We start from the raw sequence: 10,112 nt of genomic DNA on the forward strand, positions 1-10,112 counted from the left end.
TGGATGTTGTACTTTTTTTTTTTTTTTTCCTTGGGGAAAGAAAATTCCACGATTCATGGTGCTGGATGGAGATCTGTCTGCAGTAGCTTTGTGTAAGGCTCAATATTGATTTGCATCTCTGTGTGGCAGAGTTGTGTTCATCTTTGAACGTGAAGGGAACAGCAAAAGGAACTTTCTGACTTCTCTGTTATTTTAATGCTAACTACAGTTTTGCAACAATTTTAAAATTATGTGCTATGCAGCCATTTCAGAACATAGTGTTTTTGGTAAACTAAATTTCTCCTTCCATAAATTCCCTCTCAACATTGATTCTTGGCCAGACCACTCAAGGTGAAAGGCTGGCGTTTCTCCCTTGTTCCAGCTCCGTTTTGGAGGCATGTGCTCGATGGCTCTGCAGGCTAGGCTCCTGGGGAATTCATCTGTTAGTCGTCCATTACTGCAGATCTGCTTTTGCTGTAAGTACCTGCTTGGTCACTTACACTGTAGTGATCGTTGTCTTGAGTTATTTGCAGTTATTTACTTTCTCAGTTCTAGTACATTTGAATAAAAATGTATGTAATACTTACGTATTACCTTTCAAGTATGGAATAGTTTAAAATACAGATGTTATAACATGGAACAACTTCAAGGAAAATTTTGGCCTAGATGCCTGTGCTGCTGCGGCAGGCGCAGCCATTTTGCAGTCTGCCCTACTCATTAATGGTTTTCAATTCTTTGGTAGATGCATCGGCTCCCGGGGCGGCGTGCGCCCAACACCTGCTGCGCCATCAGGTAAGAAGCGGGGTGGGTGTGAGAACAAGGCCTGCCTGCAGCTAAGGTGCTGCTAGTCTTGGGTGCCTTCTGGGGTGCCTTTCTGGGTAAGCGGGTGCTCACTGTCGAAGCGACATGGGGGGAGACGCCTCTTGTGTTCCTCAGAGGGCAGCGGCAGCAAATCCTCCCGCCTTCGCGCTGGTGGAGCTGCCGTGAGGCACTGGCTGCCGGGAGCTGCCAGGAGAGGTGTTTCTGTGAGGGGAAAAGTGGAAAGGGCAGAACTACCAGGCCATTTCAGGCTTCTCATTCCTTCCAAGAAGAAAAGGGAAACTGGTGAAACGCCTGTTTCAATTTGCATGACTTGAAAGGCTGTTGGGACGTGCTGTGCAAGGGCAGGCAGCCGGGCCTGGCCGGTGGGACTGCTGGCAGCAAGATGGTGAGTGGCCAGCCGCAGCCATGCAACCCTGTGTGTTGGGCACAGGAGAAAGGTGCTTGTCTCTGCAGGAGCCCTAAGCTTTGGCACACTGGCTTTTCCCAGCTCTGTGTGGCAAAGGGCCGTGGGATGCCGATACTTTACGACACGGAAGGGTAGGCACCAACTGTGTGCCAAATAATGCTGTGAACTGTTCTGAACCATTTAAGTAACATTGGATAATGGAGTGCCTCAGTTGGTATATGTGGCTCGTTAATTCTCTAGATGATGTTTTGTATCAAAGGACAGGGTTTTGAAGGGTATCGCACGCCAAGGAGGCAGCAGTTGCCGATAGAGAGAGCCCAGGGGCTGTGGTGCCTTCGGCAGCACACGCTCCCTGCAGCGCGCTCAGAGGCTGAAGTCAGTGAAGCTGTTTGACACGTGCTTAAAATTGCACACACTGCATGATGATGGCATTTGCTTGAAGTATCAGAAATGGTTGATGTGGAAATTGCTTCTAGGGAGTTGTGTGCTCTGCAGCATCTCCTTACCAAGAAATCTGAAGCCTGAGGGGTCATTCACAGAGATTCCATGTCATGGTTACCTTTTTCCTCTCAGATATTGCTGTTCCTCAAACTTGGTAGGTAACCATGAAGCGAACAGACCTTTTCTGATTTCAGTTAATTGAGTCTAGAACACAAAATCCCCAGAAGAAGAATTAAAAAATAGAATTTACCTTTTTCTATAACAAGGGAAATTCCAACTGTAAGTGCATTGTAAAAAGGGCTAGTACTTTGGTTTAGAGAAATGAGGTTTCAAGGAACCCGTGTGGTTAGCAAGTATTTCTGATCATCCAGATGTTTGGGTTCAGCCAAAGGCAAATGACTTCAAGACAGAACACGGAAGAAATGCTCCAGAAATAATTACGCTGAGAGCATTTGAATTGTGGCTTTGCATTTTTAGATGAAAGGGTGCAGAGGGGGATCAGTTGTGGTAAGCTCCACAAAAAAAATTTATCCTAACAATTGCTTCTCTGCCTATCTGAGTCCTGGAATATCAGATTCTGGCAGCACTGGAGCTGTTCAAGGGAAGGTGGAAGCCTTGGGAATGTTTTTACAGACCACCAGTACTAGGCAGAATTAACCTGACCTAACAGTGCAGAGTGAAATAGTTCAGTTACTAAAAATAACAAATGAAGTTATCATTATGAAGGGTTGCTAGACGGGAGAAGTAGACCAGGCTGTGAAGGTCTGTCTTGAAAGCTGGTACTAAAGGCTTCCGTAAGAACTAAGAGAAAATGGCATCAGCTGGAAAGTGGTGAAAAAAAATCTAATTTAAGAGAGTACTGGTAGGAGTTCAAAGTGACTGAGAGAAGCTATGGCAAGTTGTACAACACTACATGGTGTTTTACCAGTCACAAAGATCTCTTCAAAAGTATGAAGAGAACAGTGGACAACAGATAGCTGCTGTTTAAAAGCTTCTCAAATGGGAAAATCCTTAAAAGGCTAACTTGGGGCCTAGAGGGTGAAATGTGACTTCATGAAATGTGACACAAAGTTGAGGTTAGTTCAGATTTGGAGAATTGTGAAGGACACCATTAAAGAGTAACATGGATGAGCGGGCACTTCAGTGGCAGGCTACCTGTACCTACCTCTGCTGAAGTTGTGGAAAGGACAGTTTATTGATTGTTGGAGGTTTTGGGGTGAGCAGTGGTAGGGGAGCAAAACTGGTTTTTCCTCATAGCTTGACAATGAATATGTGGTTATTCCATAGAAACTAGGAGCCTAAAACATGTCCAAAACAAAACACAGAATGCCATGGAAACTACTGTCAGCTCTCTATCATTCCCAGATGCTGTTCTGCTCAGCTGTAGTTAAAACACTCGCATGTTTTTAACCAAAGATTGTCAGAACTGAGGATTATGTAGCTCTGATGGTGAGGCTGTGCCAAAGTACATAATGTGTGTGTTGCATATCAGAATGGGGAAGAGCAATAAATCTAAGTGTTGGCATTAGCCATGAAAAGCATGTATTGCACGAAGGGAAAACGGGAGCCCAGCTCCCTCCTCAGTGAGTGACACCCTGTGGTGTGACCTGAAAGTCATGCTAAAGGAGAGAGTTCTTAGGAAGGGGAAAACGAAGCTATTGGTGAGACACAGGGCACCATGCTCTTATGGAATCAAATAGATTAATGTAATAGCCTCATATTTTAATGCTTTGGGTTTGGTATGAAATAGTTTACAGGAGAGCTAAACAGCCTCTGCCTTGAGAAAACATCATCAGGTAAAATAAAAGAGGCTCCCTCTCCTCTCCAACATCAGGTGGTGGCTGTCTTCAGATTCAGGAGCTGGGCCAGTTCCACTAGGAACAGTGGGCACCTTCTCCATGTGAAAATGCCTGAAATTTGCAAGTCAAAGATCACGTTATGTTTTTAGTAGAGGGCGTGCTCTGAAAGTGTGAGATATTAATGGCAAGTAAAGCACAGTTTATGTTTGGAAACATACTGCTAAGAAAGAACATGAGAGTTTGAGAAGGATATTCCAGCTGGAGAAGCACAACTCCCCACCGGACTGCTGAGGCATCTCTAGAGACTTGCACTGGAGGGAAGAGGGAGTTTTCTGCAAGAACTAAGTGGGAAAGTATGTCTGTGAAGGACCAAAATGAGCTTTCTGTAGTGCTCCTAGTCTGATTGTTTTACCATTTGGCAGGGTATTTTGAAGGTTATGGGATGTAGAAGTGTATGTTCCCTTGCTGCTTTAAATATGTCTGACCAAAGTTATCCCATTCTTGTTAAACCCACGTAAAATGCTTTCCTGCACCTTTGCAAGTGGATTTTTTTCTCTAGTTATCCAAAACTGGAAATTTGCTTGTGTGTGTGTTGTGAGCCCACAAAATACCTAATCCACAGATGTGCGTGTTTCAGAGCCACTGGTTACCTGGGGATGTTCAGCTGCAGCATCTGAGCCTTCTGCAGGGATGGAAAACTCAGTGGAAAATTTCCAGTCAGTTTGAGAGTGCTCCTGTAGGACCCTTTTGGCTATTTGTGAGTGAAAGTAGAAGAAATACTGAGAATCAGGGAATGTCTGTGAAGGTAAAATCTTGGGATTTTTTTTTTTTAAAACTGCAGTCCTCTGAACAAGAGTAGCTTGCTCATAGCAGTGCAAAAGCCTGTCAGAGTTCAAGGAGCATCTGAATGATGCTCTTAGTCATACAGTTTAGTGTTAGGTAGTCTGTGAGGAAAAGGGAGTTGGGCTCAGTGACCCTTATGTGTCCCTTACAACCTAAAATATTCTATGAAAAGGCAAATAGAGAAAACGGGCTGGCACAAGCTGCCTGGGATAGACCTCATATCGATTTAGTTGGGATTTAAATAAAATTAAGCTGAAGCTGGTAACCGTTAGTTTCTCTTGAGCTTGCTTACACCTTTTTTTGGTCTGTGAGTAACTGAGACAAAAAGGTAGAATGCTTTGGAAAGCTGCATTAACAGCATTGTGTAAGCAGGACTGGACAGCTTATGTACCCCGTTTCCATTAGACCTCCTAGCTATCCACATAATTTTTATTGTTTCAGAATTTCCTTCCTTGCTTATTTTGGCTTCTTTAATTAAATGAAACCACCTTGAATCCCTGAAGCCAAATCCTATTACTCCCACGAACACAGATTCTTTTCCTTGTTTATTTAACCAGCCATATCAATGGTAACAGTGTGTCCCATTTGGCAGATCCTGAATTCCCTTCAGTCTCCCACCCTTGTCCTATATGAGCATGTGCCTGTTTTCTTCTTACGTAATCAGGCAAATGAATTAAAACAGATACTAGCAAGACTTTATTGGGTCAAATTTCACCCACATAAGGTGGGTGTTTAACAGGTTATACTTGTTTAGCAGACGGTGTTTATCCGGGAAAGGAGAGTATACTTTCAAGTAAATCTAAAACTGAGAAGGAAAGCAAAAAGTGAACTCGGTAACCACAGTCTATTGTTTTTAGCCCAATGTCTTTGTAGCAATGTTTTACGGGAAACACCAGTATCTGGAGAGCTATGTACATTCAAACTTTGACAGACCGCCTATTGCAGTTGCTGTAGGCCAAGGACATTTTTGCCCTTGAAGTACTGGTTCAAGGGCACTTAGGCCCCATCTTCCCCACTGCATCAGAACACTGGCATACAGACCAACTTATGACAACTGTTGTTCTCACATAAAATTCCCAGATCTGTGGTAACAGAAGGAAGAGCAGCAGCACAGGAGTTCCAAGTCCACATGGCTATCCATCTTCAAGAACTTCACTTACCTGTGACCAACCTTCTTTTCCACATCTGAATGGAAGTTCATGCGTGCATTCATGGTGGGTCCAGCTGGTTACTCCCAACACATGCATAATCATCCATGGGTCCTCCACAGCAGTTGCAAGGCCACACATCAAAGCCAGTGTCTCTTAGTGGCATAACAGCTTGGGAAAGAATGAATTCAGTCTGTTGTTCTGCAGCTAGTAAGAACAGAGATACTCTAGCCTGGACTCTGGAGTAGCTGTGATGATTACGACAAATTTCTCTGCCCCTGCCTTCTAGATTATGACAAAACTTTTAATTTTTATAGTCTTTGCACAGAAGTTCCTGCATTCTCAACCTGCTTTGTGTCTGTGTCTTTGCATTGTTCAGTGCTGTGAATAGAAACAGGCAGAGCTCCTGGACAACTGTGTATTATTCCTGTCAACTCGCCCTTCACTCTGTAAGAGCGAGGCCTTTCTCCCTTTACAAGTGAAGGGGAGAACCAGGTACCTGCAGCTTTACCACAGGGCTCACTTTAAGACAAGTAGACTCACCCTCTACAGGCCCTTAATTCTCTTCAGACAGTAACTGGTAATTCACACGTAGACATTAGACACAGTACTAGTACGGCCCCAAGTCCAGCCATGCAAAGCCCATTTCTGGTGTGCAAAATGATGTCTGTGTTGGATGTTGCACACACAGGTGCAAAAGATGGTTAAATTACACTTTCAGTGTAAATGAAACCTGTTCCCTGCCTCAGGAAAAACTACAGAGGTATAGGCTGTCTGGCAAAAAACCCCGAACTTTAACCTGTGGGGTTGGCTTGCTGTCCACAACTAGTTTACTGAGTCTTTGCTGCCCTTCCAGGTTCCTACCTCTGCTGAGGTGGGCAGAAGTAGGAAATTAGGAGCACTTCTGATCATACATTTTGAAGGCGCTTGGGAAACACCAGCACGGTGAGGATAGAGAGAGGATTTCCCGCTGGTTATGAGGCGTGGACATGTTCCTGTGATGAGCTGAGATGGTCTCAGCCTGTGTCACACTAATGCCGAGCTTTAGTTTGTGGCAGAAGATCCCCAGTTTTTCTGAGTTCCCAAAGGTGTTTCCAATCTTTTTTTCACCTTCCAGAAAGTAGCTGCTGAAGGTGCCAATTGAGAGCTGGTTTGGTAACCTCTGAGCCAGGAGGGAATTTATACCTGCTGAGAAGGACACTCTCACAAGGAGAATCCCTCGAAAGGGATAAGGTACATTGCATTAAGAATGTATCTGTACCCCAAGGTAAATTATGTGACCCCAGATTGCGTTTTTGGCCCTGCAGAGCCTGGCTGATACCTGGCCAGAGCTGTGCTAGCCTGTGTGAGATAGAGCTGAGGCACCAACCTACCAAGTCAGCCCCAAGGCACTGCTCACTAGCAATGGAGGTTGCAGAAGGGGTCCCCTGCATGTCCTGACATCGTCTCTTCCTCTGCGGGGTGTGATGGTGAATGGGATAAAAGTCTGGTCAGCAGACATTACCAGCAGAAATGAAAGTCTTTAAAATAGGGAAGCTGGGAACCCCGTGAAGTCAGATACTGAGGGGGAGGAGAGGGGTCTAACCTGGCAGCTGCTAGCACAGTGGCAAGGGCAGACACCTGAAGTTTCTTCTGGAGGTAGAAGGGTGGCCTGAATGTTTGAGCTTATTTATGAGATGTGTGTTAAGCAATGGCATTTCCCACTGGTAACTCTTGAAGCCAAGTTCACCACTTGGGGCACATTCTGGGCATAAATTCTAGGACATTGGTCCGTGTTCCCAAAGCACCTGGAGTGCAGATCTGAGGACTGCGCATGTGCCCTGCAGAGTGAAAGCTGAGACCTGTGGAAAAGGTTAAAATAACACGTAATGCAGTGCAGACTGGGACAAAACAGAAACAAGAGAAAATAGGAGAACAGATAGATAAAGCAGGGTGCCTGGGCTGCAGTGAAATCTGCAGCAGTGTTCCCTCTTGCATGCGAAGCCTGGTGTTGCATAGCCACCCGTCGGTGCAGTGTAAGAGCTGGACCTGCAAGGGCTCTTTGGTGGTACCAGGATGGAAGGAAGAGCAGTAGCAAGTTCTTGTTTCTCAGCTACGCAAAATGGGAATGTGCATGTGGATTATCACTGCAAAAGAGAGAGAGAAGTTATTGATTTACCTTCTATCCTCACAAAATGGGTGCTTGAAAGGATTTAAAACAAACTTCATTGGAAACTTGATCCTTAAAGGCAAAACATAGATCAGGTAATTGGAATTAAATGGAGCCAGTGCTGCTAGAAAGGGCCTCCATTGGAATATGCTTAGAGAGGAGTGCTAATGACTGGAAATGAGACCGACGTGGGTGAGCAGAGGTCTGGAAAACGTGGTCTGTGAAGAAGACTGAAAAAATGGGATTGTTTAGACTACAAAAGAGAAGTCTAAGAGGAACAGTATGATTAATTCTCATTTATACGATTAACTTTGGAAAAAGTAGCAATAGACTGTTTTTCATGTGCATCCACAGAAGGACAAGAAAAAATAAATGAATTTAAACATGGAAACACAGATTTTTGTATTAGTGCAAGCTTTTTAAGAATGAACCTAGCCAGGGGATGGAGACATTGCCAGAGGAGAGGCAGAATCTTCCTCAGTGGCAATTTAAGAGAAGGTGGTAAAGCTCTGGAGGAGACAGTCTAGCTTTCTTTATTGGGGCTCTGAGTAAGGAGATGGTCTAGATTACCTCCTTTCTGATGCATTTCTGTGGCATCTGTGACATTGGTAGCACCAGTTTATCTCCATTTTTTGAAGCTTGCTGCTTCTGGTTCTGACACATGCAAGCCAGGAGCTATTCAATTCAATGGAGTTACTTAATCATCACACGCATTAAAATGATTTGACCAAATCGAGCAAAAAGCAAGAATTGCCACTTGCACAGAATAATAGCTATTTGTCAGCTTTAATAGCTGCTGTATAATTCATGGAGATAAAAGGCTACAAAAACTGTCATTTCTTTTCATTTTTAGAATTTTAAATACAGACAAACATGCAGTTGCTGAGTGTGTGTGATGGAGGCTGTGGTCTGCAGCAGACACTGTTCTGCCCCCTTGGAAGTGACAAGGACAGGTGACCGAAGCCACCAAATCCCTTTATTTTAGCAACCTGTTTTACAGCATATGCATGCTAAGTCAACCAATATATAGTGGCTGGGTGAAAGAAAAGCAAACCAGGATTTTTCTGGACTTTATTTTACTCTCATTTTTGTAAAAGGAGGTTTGTGGAAGTGATTGTTTCTGCTCCACTTACAAGGCCTGATTTACCAGCTTTGCTGGTCAAGTGCTGCCTTTTTAACATACTCTGATAGACATGTATGTCTGATGTGTCTGATGGCCAAGGTTCTGGCTCTGCTTCCTGGATATTCTGGTCATCTGTATCTAACATCTGTCTAACACATCTCTGAGCACGTTTGCAGTTCAGCGTTGACAGAGAATTGCAGCCAGGGTGGGAACTGGGAAAGAGATACTGCCACGTGTTACTTCCACTGGCTGTCTCTGCTTTCCCTGGCACCCAAAGGGTTAATCACTGTCTGTGGGTCTTCTCAGGGCTTGTTCCCTATCTGTAGCCTGCACCCTGCAGGAGGTGGAAATGCTTTCCTCGCAGCCACCAATGAGCCCTGGATACCAAAGTGATCTCTGCCCCTGGGAGGCTCTCAGGGAAGGCAAACAGTCCAATGCAATGCCCTGTTGTTCCTTATTGAAGAGTAATACACATATTACTAAGGAAATAACTGCATTTCATTTTCTTAATATCATCTATTATAAATTCTTTAAATCTAATAAAAAACCTGTGATATCCAAGGGTACATAATTGTGGATTAAAAGGCACTGGAACAAATGTTTTACTTTGCTTCCTGAAAGATCACACTCAGAGTGATTTTCTTAATATATGTATATTTTTATATATGTATATAACTAAATAGTACTAAATAATAAAATAAAAAAAGACAAAACAAAACAAAAGACTGAGCATTCCAAATAGCCCTGATAAATTTGATTCAACCCTTCATATTCTTCAGTATTGCACAGGATGTCCAGCCCCTGGTTGTGCTCCCGCGAGCTTGTGCCTTGCCTATTCAGCTAGGTATGCCGTCTGCATCTCTGCCATCCTCCAAGCAGCACAGTGAGCCGGCAAGGGACTGTTCTGTGCTTTTTGCATCCTTTTCTGGCCATGTTCAAGAACTCCCTATTTTGTTCTGCTGCATCCCTCCTCAGAAACCTAGAGAGGTCCCTTAGCCCTGCAGATAATCTTAGATCTCTGATCTGGCAGAGGAAGGGCTCTGCCATCTGCTAGTCTGCCATACCTGAAGAGCCCTTTGCCTGTGTTTAGAATGAGGAGTTATCTTTGATGCTGGTTCTGATGTTAGGCATGGGTGCTCCTGAGTATTTCCAAGTTTTGTAAATGTCATTGTATCTTCTTCCTGGTTTTTTTGTTCTGTTTTGGGTTTGGGTTTGTTTGGTTTGTTTCATTATGTTTTGTTTTGGTTTTTTTTCTGTGCTTATGTCACTTTGCTTTCCACCAGGTTGAAAATGGAGAACGCCTCGGAATACCCCACACAAGACTCCCATTTCCAGACTTACTGCCTCTGGCCACCCTTGGACCACTGTTGCCCCATTACAGTAAGTAGATGGGAGCTCTCGC

This window comes from Falco cherrug, chromosome 7, assembly GCF_023634085.1.
Source record: "Falco cherrug isolate bFalChe1 chromosome 7, bFalChe1.pri, whole genome shotgun sequence".
In the NCBI taxonomy this organism is placed as follows: domain Eukaryota; kingdom Metazoa; phylum Chordata; class Aves; order Falconiformes; family Falconidae; genus Falco; species Falco cherrug.